Source organism: Bombina bombina, chromosome 2, assembly GCF_027579735.1.
Source record: "Bombina bombina isolate aBomBom1 chromosome 2, aBomBom1.pri, whole genome shotgun sequence".
NCBI classification, from domain to species: domain Eukaryota; kingdom Metazoa; phylum Chordata; class Amphibia; order Anura; family Bombinatoridae; genus Bombina; species Bombina bombina.
This window is the reverse complement of record NC_069500.1, coordinates 33,187,037-33,211,032: the sequence shown is the minus strand read 5'-3', so window position 1 is coordinate 33,211,032 and position 23,996 is coordinate 33,187,037. Positions and strand designations below refer to the sequence as shown.

General features: G+C 37.9%; 1 protein-coding gene across 4 annotated transcripts in view; it reads right to left on the bottom strand.

Moving 5' to 3' along the window:
* The window catches only part of LOC128648386 (von Willebrand factor A domain-containing protein 5A), a 201,716-nt gene that overhangs the window by 144,423 nt on the left and 33,297 nt on the right, over positions 1-23,996 (bottom strand). Inside the window, exon 1 of one of the 4 annotated variants that reach the window (XM_053700995.1) lies at positions 3,584-3,930. The exons of 2 other annotated variants lie outside the window; for them this stretch is intronic. The gene's annotated coding sequence lies outside the window, so the exon portion shown is untranslated. Of the gene's footprint in view, positions 1-3,583; positions 3,931-23,996 lie in introns of those variants that run through there. One more of the 4 variants, XM_053700992.1, reaches the window with a different exon arrangement.

Below are 23,996 nucleotides of genomic sequence, written 5' to 3'. Positions count from 1 at the left end.
TCATGTTTACTCCCCTCATCTGAGGAATCATCCTGGGCAATTTCATTATCTGTGGCAGTACTGTCCTTACTTTGTTTGGACGCTATGGCACAATTATCACATAAATTTTAATGGGGAGACACATTGGCTTTCATACATATAGAACATAGCTTATCTGAAGGTACAGACATGTTAAATAGGCTTAAACTTGTCAACAAAGCACAAAAAACGTTTTAAAACAAAACCGTTACTGTCTCTTTAAATTTTAAACAGAAAACACTTTATTACTGAATATGTGAAAAAGTATGAAGGAATTGTTCAAAAATTACCAAAATTTCACCACAGTGTCTTAAAGCATTAATAGTATTCCACAACAATTTCAGAGCTTTAACCCTTAAAATAACGGAACCAGAGCCGTTTATAAATTTAACCCCTATACAGTCCCAGCTATAGTCTTTGCTGAGACCCAACCAAGCCCAGAGGGGAATACGATACCAATTGACGCCTTCTAGAAGCTTTTCCAGCAATTTTTAGATCCTCACACATGCATCTGCATGCCCTGCTCTCAAAAAACAACTGTGCAATAATGGCACGAAAATGAGGCTCTGTCTACAACTAGGAAGGCCCCCTGACTGGAAAAAGGTGTCTAACACAGTGCCTGCCGTTTAATAAACGTTCCCCAAGTTTATAAATGCAAATTGTCAGCATAAATATGAATAAAATGCCCAAATAAAGCAATCAATTTAGCCCATAAAAATGTCTACCAGTTTTTTAGCCCATAATAAGCCCTTTATTCTGTTTGTTTGACTAAGAAAATGGCTTACCGGTCCCCATGAGGGGAAATGACAGCCTTCCAGCATTACATCGTCTTGTTAGAAATATGGCTAGTCATACCTTAAGCAGAAAAAGTCTGCTAACTGCTTCCCCCAACTGAAGTTACTTCATCTCAACAACAGCAATCAATTTTAGTTACTGTCTGCTAAAATCATCTTCCTCTCACAAACAGAAATCTTCATCCTTTTCTGTTTCAGAGTAAATAGTACATACCAGCACTATTTTAAAATAACAAACACTTGATAGAAGAATAAAAACTACATTTAAACACCAAAAAACTCTTAACCATCTCCGTGGAGATGTTGCCTGTGCAACGGCAAAGAGAATGACTGGGGTGGGCGGAGCCTAGGAGGGACTATATGGCCAGCTTTGCTGGGACTCTTTGCCATTTCCTGTTGGGGAAGAGATATCCCACAAGTAAGGATGACGCCGTGGACCGGACACACAAATGTTGGAGAAACCTTTATTAAATATGAATATTGCATAAATATGCGTTTGCATGTTTTCAGCTACTTAACTGCAAAAGGGATTCAATGCACTTATATATGTCTCTATATGTATGTACATACGTATTATTTGTGTTTAAATGTGTATATATGTCTGTAAATACATATATACACTTATAAATACATATATACATATATAAATACATATATACACATACAAATACATATATACACATATAAATACATATATACACATACAAATACATATATACACATATAAATACATATACACACACACACACACATACATATATACACATATAAATACATATATACACATATAAATACATATATATACACACACACACATACATATATACCTATACATTTTTTAACATGTATACTGTATGTATCTCAATGCTAAATCCAAAGCAGCATAATATATTTTTTTATTTATAGAGGGATCAGTATACATTATTTATTGGATACTTTTAATATCACATTATAAAAGGGTATATACAGTAATATCGATTTTAATTAATCATATATTCAATTTATGTGTTGAATAGTTGTTAATCTATTTACATATGTATTTTTAATACTATTTATTTGTGTTGCTATGAATTCATACACTTTGTGACTATATAAACATATTTTAACCTATATTATTTACACAACCGATATTAAAAAAAAAAAAAACCTTTATATTTAGTTTAGTTTGATTTTGTTCGTTTTTTAGGGGACTGATCGCTCGCTTGCTTTCATTAGTTCTTTTTCGTAGATCAAGTAAACATTGAATTTCATGAGTCAATGTTTACTTGGTATACGTCATCTAGACTAGTGCGCATGCGGTATTTTGCTTCATGTCCGGGGCGTGCAAATCCACTGACGTGTGGAGCAGGTGGGGCTGCAATACACATAGATTTCAGTAGTGAAGTCAGGGGCGGAGCTAAGCAGCACTCAAACAAATTTACAATAAGTATAAAATATCTTATAAAAACGATAAAAAAAAATTATAAGCAGTTTGAATGTTGATATAAATGAGGATGACTAATCTGATGTTCACTCACAAGGGAGTTTACCATCACTTTAACTAGAGCTCTGAAGTCACTTGTAATACCAGTGGTAAACCTAACGAGTGCAAACACCCTATCGTTTTGGCACAAATGTTTGCTCTTCACTTGTAATCTGCCCTTATTGTGTGAATATGCTTTGTGTGGAATCAGCAGTTGATTAAGGGGCACTTTCATTCATTAAACTTTTTTTTAAATACCCAGACCAGCGATCCTCCGCCCGCAGCTCCTCTGTACTTAGCACAGCAATGATGAAACCGGCTTCCTCCAATCATGGCGTGCACCTCGAGACGTCCAGCTAGTGAGGCCATGCATTGATTGGAGGAAGCCGGTTTCGTCATTGATATACTTAAGTACAGCATAAGAAGCAGTTGGAGGATCGCCGGTTTGGGTTTCCTAAAGAAAAAAAACGCTACAATGTAAATTGTAATGTATTTTTAATAGATTTTATAAAACCGGGCACTCAGTCATTAAAATTTACATTCACTTTAAGTTTATCCCATGCAAAGCTAGTAATTGGGCTGGCACAGCAGTAAGGGGTACTACTGGTAGGAAAATTATGTTTTTCTCCCCAGAAATGAATTAACATAGATTTCAGTCATCTACCACTTCAGAAAGTCCATAGTTGTATAGAAGGGAACAAAGTCCTTTAGCGTTAATTACACTGATGCAATGAAGAAGTGTGTGGGAGCTACTAGAAGATAAACTTAGTTTAGTCAGATTTGGCCACAGAGAAACAAGCTGGTGTCCCAATGTCTGAGTTTACACATCCATGTAAACCACAGCCTTAAAATGCATGGAGGATTTACCTTTTTCCCCAAATCCCCTATACTGAATTTATCTAATGGATATTTAGAAACTAGATTATACAAGTTCACACCTATAATTAACTAGTAGTTCTAAATATTACAGTGCTATTTTGGATTGCACTCAGGCCCAACATTTAACTCACCACAAGTAATATTTGTGCAATGAGCACAATAATAGTGCTCCCTCCAAGAGTATAGGGAGCTCTAAAAGAGTCACATCTGTCAGTATTTTGCTTAATAGTATTTAGTTTAAGTTGTGTATGCAGGTTATTTTGAAGATGTTATCATTGGAAAAAAAACACACTGCAATTTATCTAGTGTGTCTAAACAGATAATTAGAGGAATGAAATAAAAATGTAATACAGGAATAACTGTACAAACTAAGTCTGTATACACTGAAACAGAAATCACACACAAATGTTTGTAACAGAAATAATGTTACCTGAGTAATTAAAAAAGTAAAATATTAGCTGCAAGCCATGCAGGGAAACAAGTGGAAGTAGTCACTGAGCAGGAATGTCAGAGGAAAACTGTTAGGTTGTAAAATAAGCAAACAAATACTTGCAGAGCAGGAATCAGCAGAATGGACGAGCGGCACAATGTGCTAAGCTAATCTGCAGGATGCTGGCAAACACTCAGATGGAATCTTCAGTAGGCAACACAGGTAAGCGGCACAACTCTGTCTCGTGATCGAGGAAGTTTAGCTCTGGTTCACAGCGTATAGGAAATAGCTGTGGCTTGATATAGCACTTCTGGAATAGTGGGTAAGTAACTCTAAGACAATATCTAAGCACCTTACTGACAGTGCTGCTGTCATTTAACAGGTAAGTTGCATCACAGAAGGGGGTGGAACTTAGTACTAAAAGGCGAAGTATGACACATGCTTTGGTTCAAATATTTAACCACCCCATTGGTATTCCAGATCGTGCCTTATTCTTTGCATGAGGTTGTGCAAGAGATAACACACCCTGTGGTATCATATCTGCTCCACTAAATGTTTTACATTTTATTTTGTATTTTTTTAATAATATGGTAACTCTACTTTTTGTTACTAGTACAAGTATAGATACCCTCTTAAACTCATCTGCCTCTCGGTTTTGCTAATGATCTCCATTAGAAAGACAATACCAGCACCTAAAACTCTTAGCTTTATTATAGTCTTGTATTTAAATGGGGGGATTTTGTTCTTAATATTCATGTAGTGTCACCAATGAAATTCTAAGCAATACTCTAGTGTGACCTTGGGTTACCTTATGCTTCATAACTGCAAATTTATCAATAAATTAACATTTTATACCAGTTTTGCATTTGTAAAATAATGTCGTTGAGGTCTTAAAAGTAGAACAAGTTTTTCGGTGATAATTTAGCATATAATTTAAAAAAGTTTTCCAATTTACTTTCATTATTAAATTTGCTTTATTCTCTTGGCAACCTTTGTTGAAAGAGCAGCAATGCACTACTATGCATAATAGATGTGCAGCCACCAATCAGCAACTAGCTTTCAGTAGTGTGTTGTTGCTCAACAAATTATACCAAAAGAACAAAGCAAATTAGATCATAGAAATAAATTTGAAACATGTCTAAAATGACATGCTCTATCTGAATCAAATGCTGACTTTACTGTCCCTTTAAGGGGAGGTGACAAATATGTATTTATAAGCCATTCTTGAGACAAACTCAGAAGTGTATTCTTTACATGTACAGTGCTTTATGCTTGATAATCTTCGTTATATAATCGCACTGCAATCACTTTATAATATGGACGCTGTAAAGAGTCAATTTATTTTTCCTTATTCTTCCTTTTTTACCATAAGGGCTAGATAACTGTTGCGTACAAGTGAAAAGGGGTTTAACGAGCTTGGGAAGTAGCACACGTATTTCAAGTTGAAAGTAAACACATTCACTTGAGCACAATTAAGTCCGACTTTAGAGCTCTGGTTAACTGTTATGCTCAAGTAAAAAGTTGCACAAAAAACATTAAGATTGCATTTAAAAGTACAGTTACACTCACAAGAACATTAACTGATAACAATTATTTAAAAAAAATGCAATACAAATGTATAAGGGCTCAAAGATATGAGGTCTACGGTGTAAGAACAAAAAAGGACTGCAAAAGGGCTTAAACATAGAGATACATACATATATATATATATACATATATATTTCACCAAGCATGTTGCCCATCACAGAAGCACGCAGCTCCTGGTTAGAAGTTGGAGGAACCTACAAATGTGGTGTTCCACGTTGTAAGTCCTGCACATACATAAAACAGGGTAAAAACTTCACATCCTTTGTTACGAATGAGACCTTCTCCACTGGAGGCTGTGTTAAGTGTACTTCCACCTATGTGATTCACCTAGTGGAATGCACTCAGCACAAGAAACAATACATTGGTTTAATTACAAGGGATATACGTTCCCGGATAAAAGAGCATCTGGGTTACATATCTAATGAAGTGCAGTGCTCAGCACTATCAAGGCACTTTATTCAGGTGCATGATAAACAAGTACAGCACTTTAAATGGAATGCTATTGAGAGTATAAGTGTGCCTCGCAGAGGTGGCAGTAAATTAAAGATTTTGGAGAGACAGGAGATCTATTGGATCCATAAGCTGAAAACTTTGGTCCCAGGAGGATTTAATTCACAATTTGATGTGATTAATTACTGGGAGTAGCTTGTGGATCAGATCTGTAGTCCTGTTTATCTTTACAGAATGAAGTTTGAATAAGGTCAGATGATGAGGCAAGGTATCAATGTATAAAGGAACACAAATACTGAAGACACTAACATTAGACTAAGTTTGGTGTATATGTTATACCAGTTTGATATTGTGTTGCTATTTGTTTATTTTATTTATACATATGTTTTTTGCTTTTCATTGATCTATTCTTGATTTTTCTTTATTCCTATCTTCGTCTCTTTAATATTTAATATCTAGAATTTAATGCTAATTGAAGAAATGTAATGACAAGCATATCAGTAATAGACTAGGGGCTAGCAAGGAGTGTTTGCCCTGGTTCTATGACTGATAAAGTACAATGGTACATGCATTCAGTATTGAATTGATTATCTGTTGCCAAATCCATTCTGTGTATATTCCTATTATGAATTTAATCTGAAGAATAATTTTTCATCTTTTTTCATCTTTTTTCACCTTTTCTCTCCTTTTTATGGTCCTTATCTGATAAAAAGAATAATATGTTTAGCCAAGAGTATCTAACAATTGTAACAGCTATAAAATATATCTTTGTTGTATGTATTGTATACTTACTAACAGCTGGTAATTAAAGGGTTAAGGAGTGTTGATTTTAATGGGCGGATGAAAGCCCTATAAGAACACCTCCCATACACCAAGGGAGTATGTCTATGATTACGGCCGCAGAGGCTGAAACATGTAAGACTTAGTGTTTATTCTTTTAACCTGATGGAGCTCTGTCTTCAATACCTACTTTTTTAAATTTTGTGAATAAACTTCAATGTTTTAACGGACTTGGTGACGCCTGAATTCTATCTTTTCATTTTTGCATATATATATATATATATATATATACACACACACATCTAAATATGTCTATGTATGTACATATATAAATAGGTCTATGTATGTACATATATAAATAGGTCTATGTATGTACATATATAAATATGTCTATGTATGTACATATATAAATAGGTCTATGTATGTACATATATAAATAGGTCTATAAATATGTCTATGTATGTACATATATAAATATGTCTATGTATGTACATATATAAATAGGTCTATGTATGTACATATATAAATATGTCTATGTATGTACATATATAAATAGGTCTATGTATGTACATATATAAATAGGTCTATGTATGTGCATATATAAATAGGTCTATGTATGTACATATATAAATAGGTCTATGTATGTGCATATATAAATAGGTCTATGTATGTACATATATAAATATGTCTATGTATGTACATATATAAATATGTCTATGTATGTACATATATAAATAGGTCTATGTATGTACATATATAAATAGGTCTATGTATGTACATATATAAATAGGTCTATGTATGTACATATATAAATAGGTCTATGTATGAACATATATAAATATTTATATATATGTATTTATGTTTGTACATATGTATTTATTTTCTAGCTTCTGTTGTATCTCACAAGTGTAGCTCTCTCTCTCTTCAGATATTTAAGCAAATTACTCTTGGGTCTAAGAGTAATGGGGGAAACCAGACGTGGACTCCTTGCACACATGCCCTTAGAGAGATACAACTTCACCTCACTGACGAGGAACACAGAAGGCCGAAATGATCATCTTGTTCAGAGAGGAATTGCCTGGTATTTCGGTGCTGGACTGTCATTGGGTAGGGTCAGACTGATATGCTACAGGATATTTTTTCTCTGTGAAAAGGCATTGAGGCCTATTTAACAAAGGTCTGTCGGACCTGATCCGACAGTGCGGATCAGGTCCGAGAGACCTCGCTGTATGGGGAGAGCAATACCCGTACTCTTGTGAGCTGCTGGTGCAACGCGGCCCCCTGCAGATTCGGGAGGTGTCAATCAACCCGATCGGGTTGATTTTCTGCGATGTCTGTCCGCCTGCCAGAAACACAGGCCCTCAAGCTCCATCTGGAGCTTGATAAATGGGCCCCATTGTGCGCTAAAAGAACATGCACCCTGAGTTGCAGTAAAAATGGACAGGCATGGAAGTTATTCTAGCTTTTTGTTCTATCTCAGGAGTGCGGCTCTCTCTCTTCTGATATATATATATATATATATATATATATATACATACACGTCTAAATAGGTCTATGTACGGTATGTATGTATATATATGTATTTATGTTTGCACATATGTATTTATCTGTGTATATATGTATTGATGTGTGTGTATATGTATTTATGTTCGTACATATGTATTTATGTGTGTATATATGTATTTATGTGTGTATATATGTATTTATGTGTGTATATATATTTATGTTTGTATATATGTATTTATGTGTGTATATATGTATTATGTTTGTATATATGTATTTATGTGTGTATATATGTATTTATGTTTGTATATATGTATTTATGTGTGTATATATGTATTTACAGACACATATACAGATATAAAATACAGTTAAGTATCTGAAAACATGAAAAATCCAATTTATGCAATATTCATATTTAATACAGTTTTTAACTGTGTATATATTTGAAATATTTCACATTTTAATGTTCTTCACCTAGGGGAATATCTTCTAAATATTTATAAATAGATACAGTATTCCTATATATACCCATATATAATCATATATATATATATATATATATATATATATATATATATATATATATTTATTTATTTTAACCAAATATATATATCTATATCTATATATATATATATATACATACATACACACAGAGAGAGAGAAATATGTATTTATGAATGTGAAAAATGTATATTTCATGTCGGGTTAGCGCACTTGAGAAAATACGATCGGGTTTGCTTGACTTGTTGGGTGTTAGGTTTATTTTCAACTTTTTGCACTCCATTGAAGTTTATGGGGGAATATGTCAACACATTCGTGATGTTCTAACTTCGGATTTTTGCGCATGTCGGATTAGCATGCGAGTGAAAACTTTTTACTTTTAACTTTTAGAGCACGTGCTACCCAATTGGTGCAAAAAGCCGAAGTCTAGCAGAGTTAACGCGCGAACGGAAGCGCAAACTACCGCTTCACTCATAAACTAGCCCTGCGTTGTTTAAAATTGTATGCTCTATGGGTTCATGTCCCTTTAACTACTGAACATTAGGTTTATGTGTTTACAGCTGGATTAGCAGAGTCATTATTCTGAAGAGAAAAAAAAAGGAGTGTGTTAGGCAACCTGTGACAGAAATTCTTGTTTAGGCACATTCATTTCTTTGTAAGGCTAAAAGAGGTGTAGTGTAGGAGAAGACAGAAAAGTCCTAATTACACTGATGCAATGAAGTAGTAAGTGTGTGGGAGCTACTGGAAGATAGACTTAGTTTGGACAGACTTAGCCACAGAGAAAGAAGATGGTGTCCATGTGGACCACAGCCTTAAAAGGACATGAAACCCCAACATTTTCTATCATTATTCCGATAAATAATAGAATTTTTAAAAATGTTTCTAATTTACTTCTATCATCTAATTTGCTTCATTCTCATATTATGCTTTGTTGAAGAGATACCTAGATAGGTAGCGTGCAGATGCCTGAGGCACTACATGACAGGAAATAGTGCTGCAATCTAGTGCTCTTGCTAATGTATAAAATTGTTGCAAAACTGCTGCCATATAGTGCTGCAGACACGTGCACATTCATGAGCCTACCTTCCTGCTTTTCAACAAAGAATAACAAGGAAAACAAAGAAAATTTGATAATAGAAGTACATTGGAAAGTTCTTTAAAATTGTATGCACTATCTAATTCATGAAAGAAATGTTTTGGGTTTTATGTCCCTTTGAAGTGCATGGAGGATTTACCTTCTTACCCGATCTCCTATACTGAATTTATCTAATGGATATTTAGAAACCAGATTATACAAGTTCCCACTGATTATTAAACAGTAGTTCTAAATATTACTGTGCTATTTTGTATTGCACTCAGGCCCAACACTTAACTCAACCACTAGTAATATTTGTGCAACAAGCGCACTAATAGTGCTCCCTCCAAGAGCTTAGGGAGCTCAAAAAGAATTTCGACCATGCAATCGGGCTTTGGTTCAAATATTTAGCCATCCAATTGTAGTTCCAGATTGTGCCTTAGTCTTTGCATGAGGTTGTGCTAGAGATAACACACTGTGCGGTATCGATTCTGCTCCAATATGTTTTATTTTGTTGTTTTATTTTTTTACAATCTTTTTATTGAGGTTTTATTGAGTATGTACATAGCATATTAGAACAAATTACATCAGGTGTATTGGTGTACATAACATATATGTAGCTAGGCAACACAAATATAACATATGTAATAAGCAGTATAAATAGACTGTTATGTGCAGCATATGGTGCTTATTACCTACACTAGTGATCACAGACACAGTAAAGTGTGCAGGTCTGATAAACAGTATAAAATGAGTGCAGCATATGGTGCTTATTACCTACATTAGTGATCACAGACACAGTAAAGTGTGCAGGTCTGACAAGCAGTATACAATGAGTACAGCATATGGTGCTTATTACCTACACTAGTGATCACAGACACAGTAAAGTGTGCAGGTCTGATAAGCAGTATAAAATGAGTGCAGCATATGGTGCTTATTACCTACATTAGTGATCACAGACACAGTAAAGTGTGCAGGTCTGACAAGCAGTATACAATGAGTACAGCATATGGTGCTTATTACCTACACTAGTGATCACAGACACAGTAAAGTGAGCAGGTCTGATAAGCAGTATAAAATGAGTGCAGCATATAGTGCTTATTACCTACACTAGTGATCACAGACACAGTAAAGTGTGCAGGTCTGATAAACAGTATAAAATGAGTGCAGCATATGGTGCTTATTACCTACACTAGTGATCACAGACACAGTAAAGTGTGCAGGTCTGATAAGCAGTATAAAATGAGTGCAGCATATGGTGCTTATTACCTACACTAGTGATCACAGACACAGTAAAGTGCGCAGGTCTGATAAGCAGTATAAAATGAGTGCAGCATATGGTGCTTATTACCTACACTAGTGATCAGACACAGTAAAGTGCGCAGGTCTGATAAGCAGTATACAATGAGTGCAGCATATGGTGCTTATTACCTACACTAGTGATCACAGACACAGTAAAGTGCGCAGGTCTGATAAGCAGTATAAAATGACTTATGTGCAGCATATGGTGCTTATTACCTACACTAGTGATCAGACACAGTAAAGTGTGCAGGTATGAAAAGCAGTATAAATGAGTGCAGCATATGGTGCTTATTACCTACACTAGTGATCACAGACACAGTAAAGTGTGCAGGTCTGACAATCAGTATAAAAGAGTGCAGCATATGGTGCTTATTACCTACACTAGTGATCACAGACACAGTAAAGTGTGCAGGTCTGACAAGCAGTATACAATGAGTACAGCATATGGTGCTTATTACCTACACTAGTGATCACAGACACAGTAAAGTGAGCAGGTCTGATAAGCAGTATAAAATGAGTGCAGCATATAGTGCTTATTACCTACACTAGTGATCACAGACACAGTAAAGTGTGCAGGTCTGATAAACAGTATAAAATGAGTGCAGCATATGGTGCTTATTACCTACACTAGTGATCACAGACACAGTGAAGTGTGCAGGTCTGATAAGCAGTATAAAATGAGTGCAGCATATGGTGCTTATTACCTACACTAGTGATCACAGACACAGTAAAGTGCGCAGGTCTGATAAGCAGTATAAAATGAGTGCAGCATATGGTGCTTATTACCTACACTAGTGATCAGACACAGTAAAGTGCGCAGGTCTGATAAGCAGTATACAATGAGTGCAGCATATGGTGCTTATTACCTACACTAGTGATCACAGACACAGTAAAGTGCGCAGGTCTGATAAGCAGTATAAAATGACTTATGTGCAGCATATGGTGCTTATTACCTACACTAGTGATCAGACACAGTAAAGTGTGCAGGTATGAAAAGCAGTATAAATGAGTGCAGCATATGGTGCTTATTACCTACACTAGTGATCACAGACACAGTAAAGTGTGCAGGTCTGACAATCAGTATAAAAGAGTGCAGCATATGGTGCTTATTACCTACACTAGTGATCACAGACACAGTAAAGTGTGCAGGTCTGATAAGCAGTATACAATGAGTACAGCATATGGTGCTTATTACCTACACTAGTGGTCACAAACACAGTAAAGTGCGCAGGTCTGATAAGCAGTATAAAATGAGTGCAGCATATGGTGCTTATTACCTACACTAGTGATCACAGACACAGTAAAGTGTGCAGGTCTGACAAGCAGTATACAATGAGTACAGCATATGGTGCTTATTACCTACACTAGTGATCACAGACACAGTAAAGTGTGCAGGTCTGATAAGCAGTATAAAATGAGTGCAGCATATGGTGCTTATTACCTACACTAGTGATCACAGACACAGTAAAGTGTGCAGGTCTGATAAGCAGTATAAAATGAGTGCAGCATATGGTGCTTATTACCTACACTAGTGGTCACAAACACAGTAAAGTGCGCAGGTCTGATAAGCAGTATAAAATGAGTGCAGCATATGGTGCTTATTACCTACACTAGTGATCACAGACACAGTAAAGTGTGCAGGTCTGATAAGCAGTATAAAATGAGTGCAGCATATGGTGCTTATTACCTACACTAGTGATCACAGACACAGTAAAGTGTGCAGGTCTGATAAGCAGTATAAAATGAGTGCAGCATATGGTGCTTATTACCTACACTAGTGATCACAGACACAGTAAAGTGTGCAGGTCTGATAAGCAGTATACAATGAGTACAGCATATGGTGCTTATTACCTACACTAGTGGTCACAAACACAGTAAAGTGTGCAGGTCTGATAGGCAGTATAAAATGAGTGCAGCATATGGTGCTTATTACTTACACAAGTGATCACAGACACAGTAAAGTGTGCAGGTCTGATAAGCAGTATAAAATGAGTGCAGCATATGGTGCTTATTACCTACACTAGTGATCACAGACACAGTAAAGTGTGCAGGTCTGATAAGCAGTATAAAATGAGTGCAGCATATGGTGCTTATTACTTACACTAGTGATCACAGACACAGTAAAGTATGCAGGTCTGACAAGCAGTATAAAATGAGTGCAGCATATGGTGCTTATTACCTACACTAGTGATCACAGGCACAGTAAAGTGTGCAGGTCTGATAAGCAGTATACAATGAGTACAGCATATGGTGCTTATTACCTACACTACTGATCACAGACACAGTAAAGTGTGCAGGTCTGATAAGCAGTATAACATGAGTGCAGCATATGGTGCTTATTACCTACACTAGTGATCACAGACACAGTAAAGTGTGCAGGTCTGATAAACAGTATACAATGAGTGCAGCATATGGTGCTTATTACCTACACTAGTGATCACAGACACAGTAAAGTGTGCAGGTCTGATAAGCAGTATAAAATGAGTGCAGCATATGGTGCTTATTACCTACACTAGTGATCACAGACACAGTAAAGTGTGCAGGTCTGATAAGCAGTATAAAAGAGTGCAGCATATGGTGGTTATTACCTACACTAGTGATCACAGACACAGTAAAGTGTGCAGGTCTGATAAGCAGTATAAAATGAGTGCAGCATATGGTGCTTATTACCTACACTAGTGATCACAGGCACAGTAAAGTATGCAGGTCTGATAAGCAGTATAAAATTAGTGCAGCATATGGTGCTTATTACCTACACTAGTGATCACAGACACAGTAAAGTGTGCAGGTCTGATAAGCAGTATAAAATGAGTGCAGCATATGGTGCTTATTACCTACACTAGTGATCAGACACAGTAAAGTGTGCAGGTCTGACAAGCAGTATACAATGAGTGCAGCATATGGTGCTTATTACCTACACTAGTGATCACAGACACAGTAAAGTGTGCAGGTCTGATAAACAGTATACAATGAGTGCAGCATATGGTGCTTATTACCTACACTAGTGATCACAGACACAGTAAAGTGTGCAGGTCTGATAAACAGTATACAATGAGTGCAGCATATGGTGCTTATTACCTACACTAGTGATCACAGACACAGTAAAGTGTGCAGGTCTGATAAACAGTATACGAGTGCAGCATATGGTGCTTATTACCTACACTAGTGATCACAGACACAGTAAAGTGTGCAGGTCTGATAAGCAGTATACAATGAGTGCAGCATATGATGCTTATTACCTACACTAGTGATCACAGGCACAGTAAAGTATGCAGGTCTGATAAGCAGTATAAAATGAGTGCAGCATATGGTGCTTATTACCTACACTAGTGATCACAGACACAGTAAAGTGTGCAGGTCTGATAAACAGTATAACATGAGTGCAGCATTTGGTGCTTATTACCTACACTAGTGATCACAGAGACAGTAAAGTGTGCAGGTCTGATAAACAGTATACAATGAGTGCAGCATATGGTGCTTATTACCTACACTAGTGATCACAGACACAGTAAAGTGTGCAGGTCTGATAAGCAGTATAAAATGAGTGCAGCATATGGTGCTTATTACCTACACTAGTGATCAGACACAGTAAAGTGTGCAGGTCTGATAAGCAGTATACAATGAGTGCAGCATATGGTGCTTATTACCTACACTAGTGATCACAGACACAGTAAAGTGTGCAGGTCTGATAAACAGTATACAATGAGTGCAGCATATGGTGCTTATTACCTACACTAGTGATCACAGACACAGTAAAGTGTGCAGGTCTGATAAGCAGTATACAATGAGTGCAGCATATGGTGCTTATTACCTACACTAGTGATCACAGACACAGTAAAGTGTGCAGGTCTGATAAGCAGTATAAAATTAGTGCAGCATATGGTGCTTATTACCTACACTAGTGATCACAGACACAGTAAAGTGTGCAGGTCTGATAAGCAGTATAAAATGAGTGCAGCATATGGTGCTTATTACCTACACTAGTGATCACAGACACAGTAAAGTGTGCAGGTCTGATAAGCAGTATACAACGAGTGCAGCATATGGTGCTTATTACCTACACTAGTGATCACAGACACAGTAAAGTGTGCAGGTCTGATAAGCAGTATAAAATGAGTGCAGCATATGGTGCTTATTACCTACACTAGTGATCACAGACACAGTAAAGTGTGCAGGTCTGATAAACAGTATAAAATGAGTGCAGCATATGGTGCTTATTACCTACACTAGTGATCACAGACACAGTAAAGTGTGCAGGTCTGATAAGCAGTATAAAAGAGTGCAGCAGATGGTGCTTATTACCTACACTAGTGATCACAGACACAGTAAAGTGTGCAGGTCTGATAAGCAATTTAAAATTAGTGCAGCACATGGTGCTTATTACCTACACTAGTGATCACAGACACAGTAAAGTGTGCAGCTATGACAAGCAGTATACAATGAGTGCAGCATATGGTGCTTATTACCTACACTAGTGATCACAGACACAGTAAAGTGTGCAGGTCTGATAAACAGTATACAATGAGTGCAGCATATGGTGCTTATTACCTACACTAGTGATCACAGACACAGTAAAGTGTGCAGGTCTGATAAACAGTATACGAGTGCAGCATATGGTGCTTATTACCTACACTAGTGATCACAGACACAGTAAAGTGTGCAGGTCTGATAAGCAGTATACAATGAGTGCAGCATATGGTGCTTATTACCTACACTAGTGATCACAGGCACAGTAAAGTATGAAGGTCTGATAAGCAGTATAAAATGAGTGCAGCATATGGTGCTTATTACCTACACTAGTGATCACAGACACAGTAAAGTGTGCAGGTCTGATAAACAGTATAACATGAGTGCAGCATATGGTGCTTATTACCTACACTAGTGATCACAGACACAGTAAAGTGTGCAGGTCTGATAAACAGTATACAATGAGTGCAGCATATGGTGCTTATTACCTACACTAGTGATCACAGACACAGTAAAGTGTGCAGGTCTGATAAGTAGTATAAAATGAGTGCAGCATATGGTGCTTATTACCTACACTAGTGATCAGACACAGTAAAGTGTGCAGGTCTGATAAGCAGTATACAATGAGTGCAGCATATGGTGCTTATTACCTACACTAGTGATCACAGACACAGTAAAGTGTGCAGGTCTGATAAGCAGTATAAAATTAGTGCAGCATATGGTGCTTATTACCTACACTAGTGATCACAGACACAGTAAAGTGTGCAGGTCTGATAAGCAGTATAAAATTAGTGCAGCATATGGTGCTTATTACCTACACTAGTGATCACAGACACAGTAAAGTGTGCAGGTCTGATAAACAGTATAAAATGAGTGCAGCATATGGTGCTTATTACCAACACTAGTGATCACAGACACAGTAAAGTGTGCAGGTCTGATAAACAGTATATAATGAGTGCAGCATATGGTGCTTATTACCTACACTAGTGATCACAGACACAGTAAAGTGTGCAGGTCTGATAAGCAGTATAAAATTAGTGCAGCATATGGTGCTTATTACCTACACTAGTGATCACAGACACAGTAAAGTGTGCAGGTCTGATAAACAGTATAAAATGAGTGCAGCATATGGTGCTTATTACCAACACTAGTGATCACAGACACAGTAAAGTGTGCAGGTCTGATAAACAGTATAAAATGAGTGCAGCATATGGTGCTTATTACCTACACTAGTGATCACAGACACAGTAAAGTGTGCAGCTATGACAATCAGTATACAATGAGTGCAGCATATGGTGCTTATTACCTACACTAGTGATCACAGACACAGTAAAGTGTGCAGGTCTGATAAACAGTATACAATGAGTGCAGCATATGGTGCTTATTACCTACACTAGTGATCACAGACACAGTAAAGTGTGCAGGTCTGATAAGCAGTATACAATGAGTGCAGCATATGGTGCTTATTACCTACACTAGTGATCACAGACACAGTAAAGTATGCAGGTCTGATAAGAGGTATAAAATGAGTGCAGCATATGGTGCTTATTACCTACACTAGTGATCACAGACACAGTAAAGTGTGCAGGTCTGATAAACAGTATAACATGAGTGCAGCATATGGTGCTTATTACCTACACTAGTGATCACAGACACAGTAAAGTGTGCAGGTCTGATAAACAGTATACAATGAGTGCAGCATATGGTGCTTATTACCTACACTAGTGATCACAGACACAGTAAAGTGTGCAGGTCTGATAAGCAGTATAAAATGAGTGCAGCATATGGTGCTTATTACCTACACTAGTGATCAGACACAGTAAAGTGTGCAGGTCTGATAAGCAGTATACAATGAGTGCAGCATATGGTGCTTATTACCTACACTAGTGATCACAGACACACTAAAGTGTGCAGGTCTGATAAACAGTATACAATGAGTGCAGCATATGGTGCTTATTACCTACACTAGTGATCACAGACACAGTAAAGTGTGCAGGTCTGATAAGCAGTATACAATGAGTGCAGCATATGGTGCTTATTACCTACACTAGTGATCACAGACACAGTAAAGTGTGCAGGTCTGATAAGCAGTATAAAATGAGTGCAGCATATGGTGCTTATTACCTACACTAGTGATCACAGACACAGTAAAGTGTGCAGGTCTGATAAGCAGTATAAAATGAGTGCAGCATATGGTGCTTATTACCTACACTAGTGATCACAGACACAGTAAAGTGTGCAGGTCTGATAAGCAGTATAAAATGAGTGCAGCATATGGTGCTTATTACCTACACTAGTGATCACAGACACAGTAAAGTGTGCAGGTCTGATAAGCAGTATAAAATGAGTGCAGCATATGGTGCTTATTACCTACACTAGTGATCACAGACACAGTAAAGTGTGCAGGTCTGATAAGCAGTATAAAATTAGTGCAGCATATGGTGCTTATTACCTACACTAGTGATCACAGACACAGTAAAGTGTGCAGGTCTGATAAGCAGTATACAATGAGTGCAGCATATGGTGCTTATTACCTACACTAGTGATCACAGACACAGTAAAGTGTGCAGGTCTGATAAGCAAGTATAAAATGAGTGCAGCATATGGTGCTTATTACCTACACTAGTGATCACAGACACAGTAAAGTGTGCAGGTCTGATAAGCAGTATACAATGAGTGCAGCATATGGTGCTTATTACCTACACTAGTGATCACAGACACAGTAAAGTGTGCAGGTCTGATAAGCAGTATAAAATGAGAGCAGCATATGGTGCTTATTACCTACACTAGTGATCACAGACACAGTAAAGTGTGCAGGTCTGATAAGCAGTATAAAATGAGTGCAGCATATGGTGCTTATTACCTACACTAGTGATCACAGACACAGTAAAGTGTGCAGGTCTGATAAGCAGTATACAATGAGTGCAGCATATGGTGCTTATTACCTACACTAGTGATCACAGACACAGTAAAGTGTGCAGGTCTGATAAGCAGTATAAAATTAGTGCAGCATATGGTGCTTATTACCTACACTAGTGATCACAGACACAGTAAAGTGTGCAGGTCTGATAAGCAGTATAAAATGAGTGCAGCATATGGTGCTTATTACCTACACTAGTGATCACAGACACAGTAAAGTGTGCAGGTCTGATAAACAGTATAAAATGAGTGCAGCATATGGTGCTTATTACCTACACTAGTGATCACAGACACAGTAAAGTGTGCAGGTCTGATAAGCAGTATAAAATGAGTGCAGCATATGGTGCTTATTACCTACACTAGTGATCACAGACACAGTAAAGTGTGCAGGTCTGATAAGCAGTATAAAATTAGTGCAGCATATGGTGCTTATTACCTACACTAGTGATCACAGACACAGTAAAGTGTGCAGGTCTGATAAGCAGTATAAAAGAGTGCAGCAGATGGTGCTTATTACCTACACTAGTGATCACAGACACAGTAAAGTGTGCAGGTCTGATAAGCAATTTAAAATTAGTGCAGCACATGGTGCTTATTACCTACACTAGTGATCACAGACACAGTAAAGTGTGCAGCTATGACAAGCAGTATACAATGAGTGCAGCATATGGTGCTTATTACCTACACTAGTGATCACAGACACAGTAAAGTGTGCAGGTCTGATAAGCAGTATAAAATGAGCGCAGCATATGGTGCTTATTACTTACACTAGTGATCACAGACACTGTAAATTGTGCAGGTCTGACAAGCAGTATAAAATGACTGTTATTTGCACCATATGGTGCTTATTACCTACACTAGTGATCACAGACACAGTAAAGTGTGCAGGTCTGATAAGCAGTATACAATGAGTGCAGCATATGGTGCTTATTACCTACACTAGTGATCACAGACACAGTAAAGTGTGCAGGTCTGATAAGCAGTATAAAATGAGTGCAGCATATGGTGCTTATTACCTAGCACTAGTGATCACAGACACAGTAAAGTGTGCAGGTCTGATAAGCAGTATAAAATGAGTGCAGCATATGGTGCTTATTACCTACACTAGTGATCACAGACACAGTAAAGTGTGCAGGTCTGATAAGCAGTATACAATGAGTGCAGCATATGGTGCTTATTACCTACACTAGTGATCACAGACACAGTAAAGTGTGCAGGTCTGATAAGCAGTATAAAATGAGTGCAGCATATGGTGCTTATTACCTACACTAGTGATCACAGACACAGTAAAGTGTGCAGGTCTGATAAGCAGTATACAATGAGTGCAGCATATGGTGCTTATTACCTACACTAGTGATCACAGACACAGTAAAGTGTGCAGGTCTGATAAGCAGTATAAAATGAGTGCAGCATATGGTGCTTATTACCTACACTAGTGATCACAGACACAGTAAAGTGTGCAGGTCTGATAAGCAGTATACAATGAGTGCAGCATATGGTGCTTATTTCCTACACTAGTGATCACAGACACAGTAAAGTGTGCAGGTCTGATAAGCAGTATACAATGAGTGCAGCATATGGTGCTTATTACCTACACTAGTGATCACAGACACAGTAAAGTGTGCAGGTCTGATAAGCAGTATAAAATGAGTGCAGCATATGGTGCTTATTACCTACACTAGTGATCACAGACACAGTAAAGTGTGCAGGTCTGATAAGCAGTATACAATGAGTGCAGCATATGGTGCTTATTACCTACACTAGTGATCACAGACACAGTAAAGTGTGCAGGTCTGATAAGCAGTATAAAATGAGTACAGCATATGGTGCTTATTACCTACACTAGTGATCACAGACACAGTAAAGTGTGCAGGTCTGATAAGCAGTATACAATGAGTACAGCATATGGTGCTTATTACCTACACTAGTGATCACAGACACAGTAAAGTGTGCAGGTCTGACAAGCAGTATACAATGAGTGCAGCATATGGTGCTTATTACCTACACTAGTGATCACAGACACAGTAAAGTGTGCAGGTATGACAAGCAATATAAAATGAGTGCAGCATATGGTGGTTATTACCTACACTAGTGATCACAGACACAGTAAAGTGTGCAGGTCTGATAAGCAGTATAAAATGAGTGCAGCATATGGTGCTTATTACTTACACTAGTGATCACAGACACAGTAAAGTGTGCAGGTCTGATAAGCAGTATACAATGAGTGCAGCATATGGTGCTTATTACCTACACTAGTGATCACAGACACAGTAAAGTGTGCAGGTCTGATAAGCAGTATACAATGAGTACAGCATATGGTGCTTATTACCTACACTAGTGATCACAGACACAGTAAAGTGTGCAGGTCTGATAAGCAGTATACAATGAGTGCAGCATATGGTGCTTATTACTTACACTAGTGATCACAGACACAGTAAAGTGTGCAGGTCTGATAAGCAGTATAAAATGAGTGCAGCATATGGTGCTTATTACTTACACTAGTGATCAGACACAGTAAAGTGTGCAGGTCTGATAAGCAGTATACAATGAGTGCAGCATATGGTGCTTATTACCTACACTAGAGATTATAGACACAGTAAAGTGTGCAGGTCTGATAAGCAGTATACAATGAGTGCAGCATATGGTGCTTATTACCTACACTACAGGGAGTGCAGAATTATTAGGCAAGTTGTATTTTTGAGGATTAATTTTATTATTGAACAACAACCATGTTCTCAATGAACCCAAAAAAACTCATTAATATCAAAGCTGAATAGTTTTGGAAGTAGTTTTTAGTTTGTTTTTAGTTATAGCTATTTTAGGGGGATATCTGTGTGTGCAGGTGACTATTACTGTGCATAATTATTAGGCAACTTAACAAAAACAAATATATACCCATTTCAATTATTTATTTTTACCAGTGAAACCAATATAACATCTCAACATTCACAAATATACATTTCTGACATTCAAAAACAAAACAAAAACAAATCAGTGACCAATATAGCCACCTTTCTTTGCAAGGACACTCAAAAGCCTGCCATCCATGGATTCTGTCAGTGTTTTGATCTCTTCACCATCAACATTGCGTGCAGCAGCAACCACAGCCTCCCAGACACTGTTCAGAGAGGTGTACTGTTTTCCCTCCTTGTAAATCTCACATTTGATGATGGACCACAGGTTCTCAATGGGGTTCAGATCAGGTGAACAAGGAGGCCATGTCATTTTATTTTCTTCTTTTATACCCTTTCTTGCCAGCCACGCTGTGGAGTACTTGGACGCGTGTGATGGAGCATTGTCCTGCATGAAAATCATGTTTTTCTTGAAGGATGCAGACATCTTCCTGTACCACTGCTTGAAGAAGGTGTCTTCCAGAAACTGGCAGTAGGACTGGGAGTTGAGCTTGACTCCATCCTCAACCCGAAAAGGCCCCACAAGCTCATCTTTGATGATACCAGCCCAAACCAGTACTCCACCTCCACCTTGCTGGCGTCTGAGAGCTCTCTGCCCTTTACCAATCCAGCCACGGGCCCATCCATCTGGCCCATCAAGACTCACTCTCATTTCATCAGTCCATAAAACCTTAGAAAAATCAGTCTTGAGATATTTCTTGGCCCAGTCTTGACGTTTCAGCTTGTGTGTCTTGTTCAGTTGTGGTCGTCTTTCAGCCTTTCTTACCTTGGCCATGTCTCTGAGTATTGCACACCTTGTGCTTTTGGGCACTCCAGTGATGTTGCAGCTCTGAAATATGGCCAAACTGGTGGCAAGTGGCATCTTGGCAGCTGCACGCTTGACTTTTCTCAGTTCATGGGCAGTTATTTTGTGCCTTGGTTTTTCCACACGCTTGTTGCGACCCTGTTGACTATTTTGAATGAAACGCTTCATTGTTCGATGATCACGCTTCAGAAGCTTTGCAATTTTAAGAGTGCTGCATCCCTCTGCAAGATATCTCACTATTATTGACTTTTCTGAGCCTGTCAAGTCCTTCTTTTGACAGATTTTGCCAAAGGAAAGGAAGTTGCCTAATAATTATGCACACCTGATATAGGGTGTTGATGTCATTAGACCACACCCCTTCTCATTACAGAGATGCACATCACCTAATATGCTTAATTGGTAGTAGGCTTTCGAGCCTATACAGCTTGGAGTAAGACAACATGCATAAAGAGGATGATGTGGTCAAAATACTCATTTGCCTAATAATTCTGCACTCCCTGTAGTGATCACAGACACAGTAAAGTGTGCAGGTCTGACAAGCAGTATACAATGAGTGCAGCATATGGTGCTTATTACCTACACTAGTGATCACAGACACAGTAAAGTGTGCAGGTCTGATAAGCAGTATAAAATGAGTGCAGCATATGGTGCTTATTACCTACACTAGTGATCACAGACACAGTAAAGTGTGCAGGTCTGATAAGCAGTATAAAATGAGTGCAGCATATGGTGCTTATTACGTACACTACTGATCACAGACACAGTAAAGTGTGCAGGTCTGATAAGCAGTATACAAGTGCAGCATATGTTGCTTATTACCTACACTAGTGATCACAGACACAGTAAAGCGTGCAGGTCTGATAAGCAGTATAAAATGAGTGCAGCATATGGTGCTTATTACCTACACTAGTGATCACAGACACAGTAAAGTGTGCAGGTCTGACAAGCAGTATACAATGAGTGCAGCATATGGTGCTTATTACTTACACTAATGATCACAGACACAGTAAAGTGTGCAGGTCTGATAAGCAGTATACAATGAGTACAGCATATGGTGCTTATTACCTACACTAGTGATCACAGACACAGTAAAGTGTGCAGGTCTGACAAGCAGTATACAATGAGTGCAGCATATGGTGCTTATTACCTACACTAGTGATCACAGACACAGTAAAATGTGCAGGTCTGATAAGCAGTATACAATGAGTGCAGCATATGGTGCTTATTACCTACACTAGTGATCACAGACACAGTAAAGTGTGCAGGTCTGACAAGCAGTATAAAATGAGTGCAGCATATGGTGCTTATTACCTACACTAGTGATCACAGACACAGTAAAGTGCGCAGGTCTGATAAGCAGTATTAAATGAGTGCAGCATATGGTGCTTATTACCTACACTAGTGATCACAGACACAGTAAAGTGTGCAGGTCTGATAAGCAGTATAAATGAGTGCAGCATATGGTGCTTATTACCTACACTAGTGATCACAGACACAGTAAAGTGTGCAGGTCTGATAAGCAGTATAAAATGAGTGCAGCATATGGTGCTTATTACCTACACTAGTGATCACAGACACAGTAAAGTGTGCAGGTCTGATAAGCAGTATAAAATGAGTGCAGCATATGGTGCTTATTACCTACACTAGTGATCACAGACACAGTAAAGTGTGCAGGTCTGATAAGCAGTATACAATGAGTACAGCATATGGTGCTTATTACCTACACTAGTGATCACAGACACAGTAAAGTGTGCAGATCTAATAAGCAGTATACAATGAGTGCAGCATATGGTGCTTATTACCTACACTAGTGATCAGACACAGTAAAGTGTGCAGGTCTGACAAGCAGTATAAAATGAGTGCAGCATATGGTGCTTATTACCTACACTAGTGATCACAGACACAGTAAAGTGTGCAGGTCTGATAAGAGGTATACAATGAGTGCAGCATATGGTGCTTATTACCTACACTAGTGATCAGACACAGTAAAGTGTGCAGGTCTGACAAGCAGTATAAAATGAGTGCAGCATATGGTGCTTATTACCTACACTAGTGATCACAGACACAGTAAAGTGTGCTGGTCTGATAAGCAGTGTACAATGAGTGCAGCAT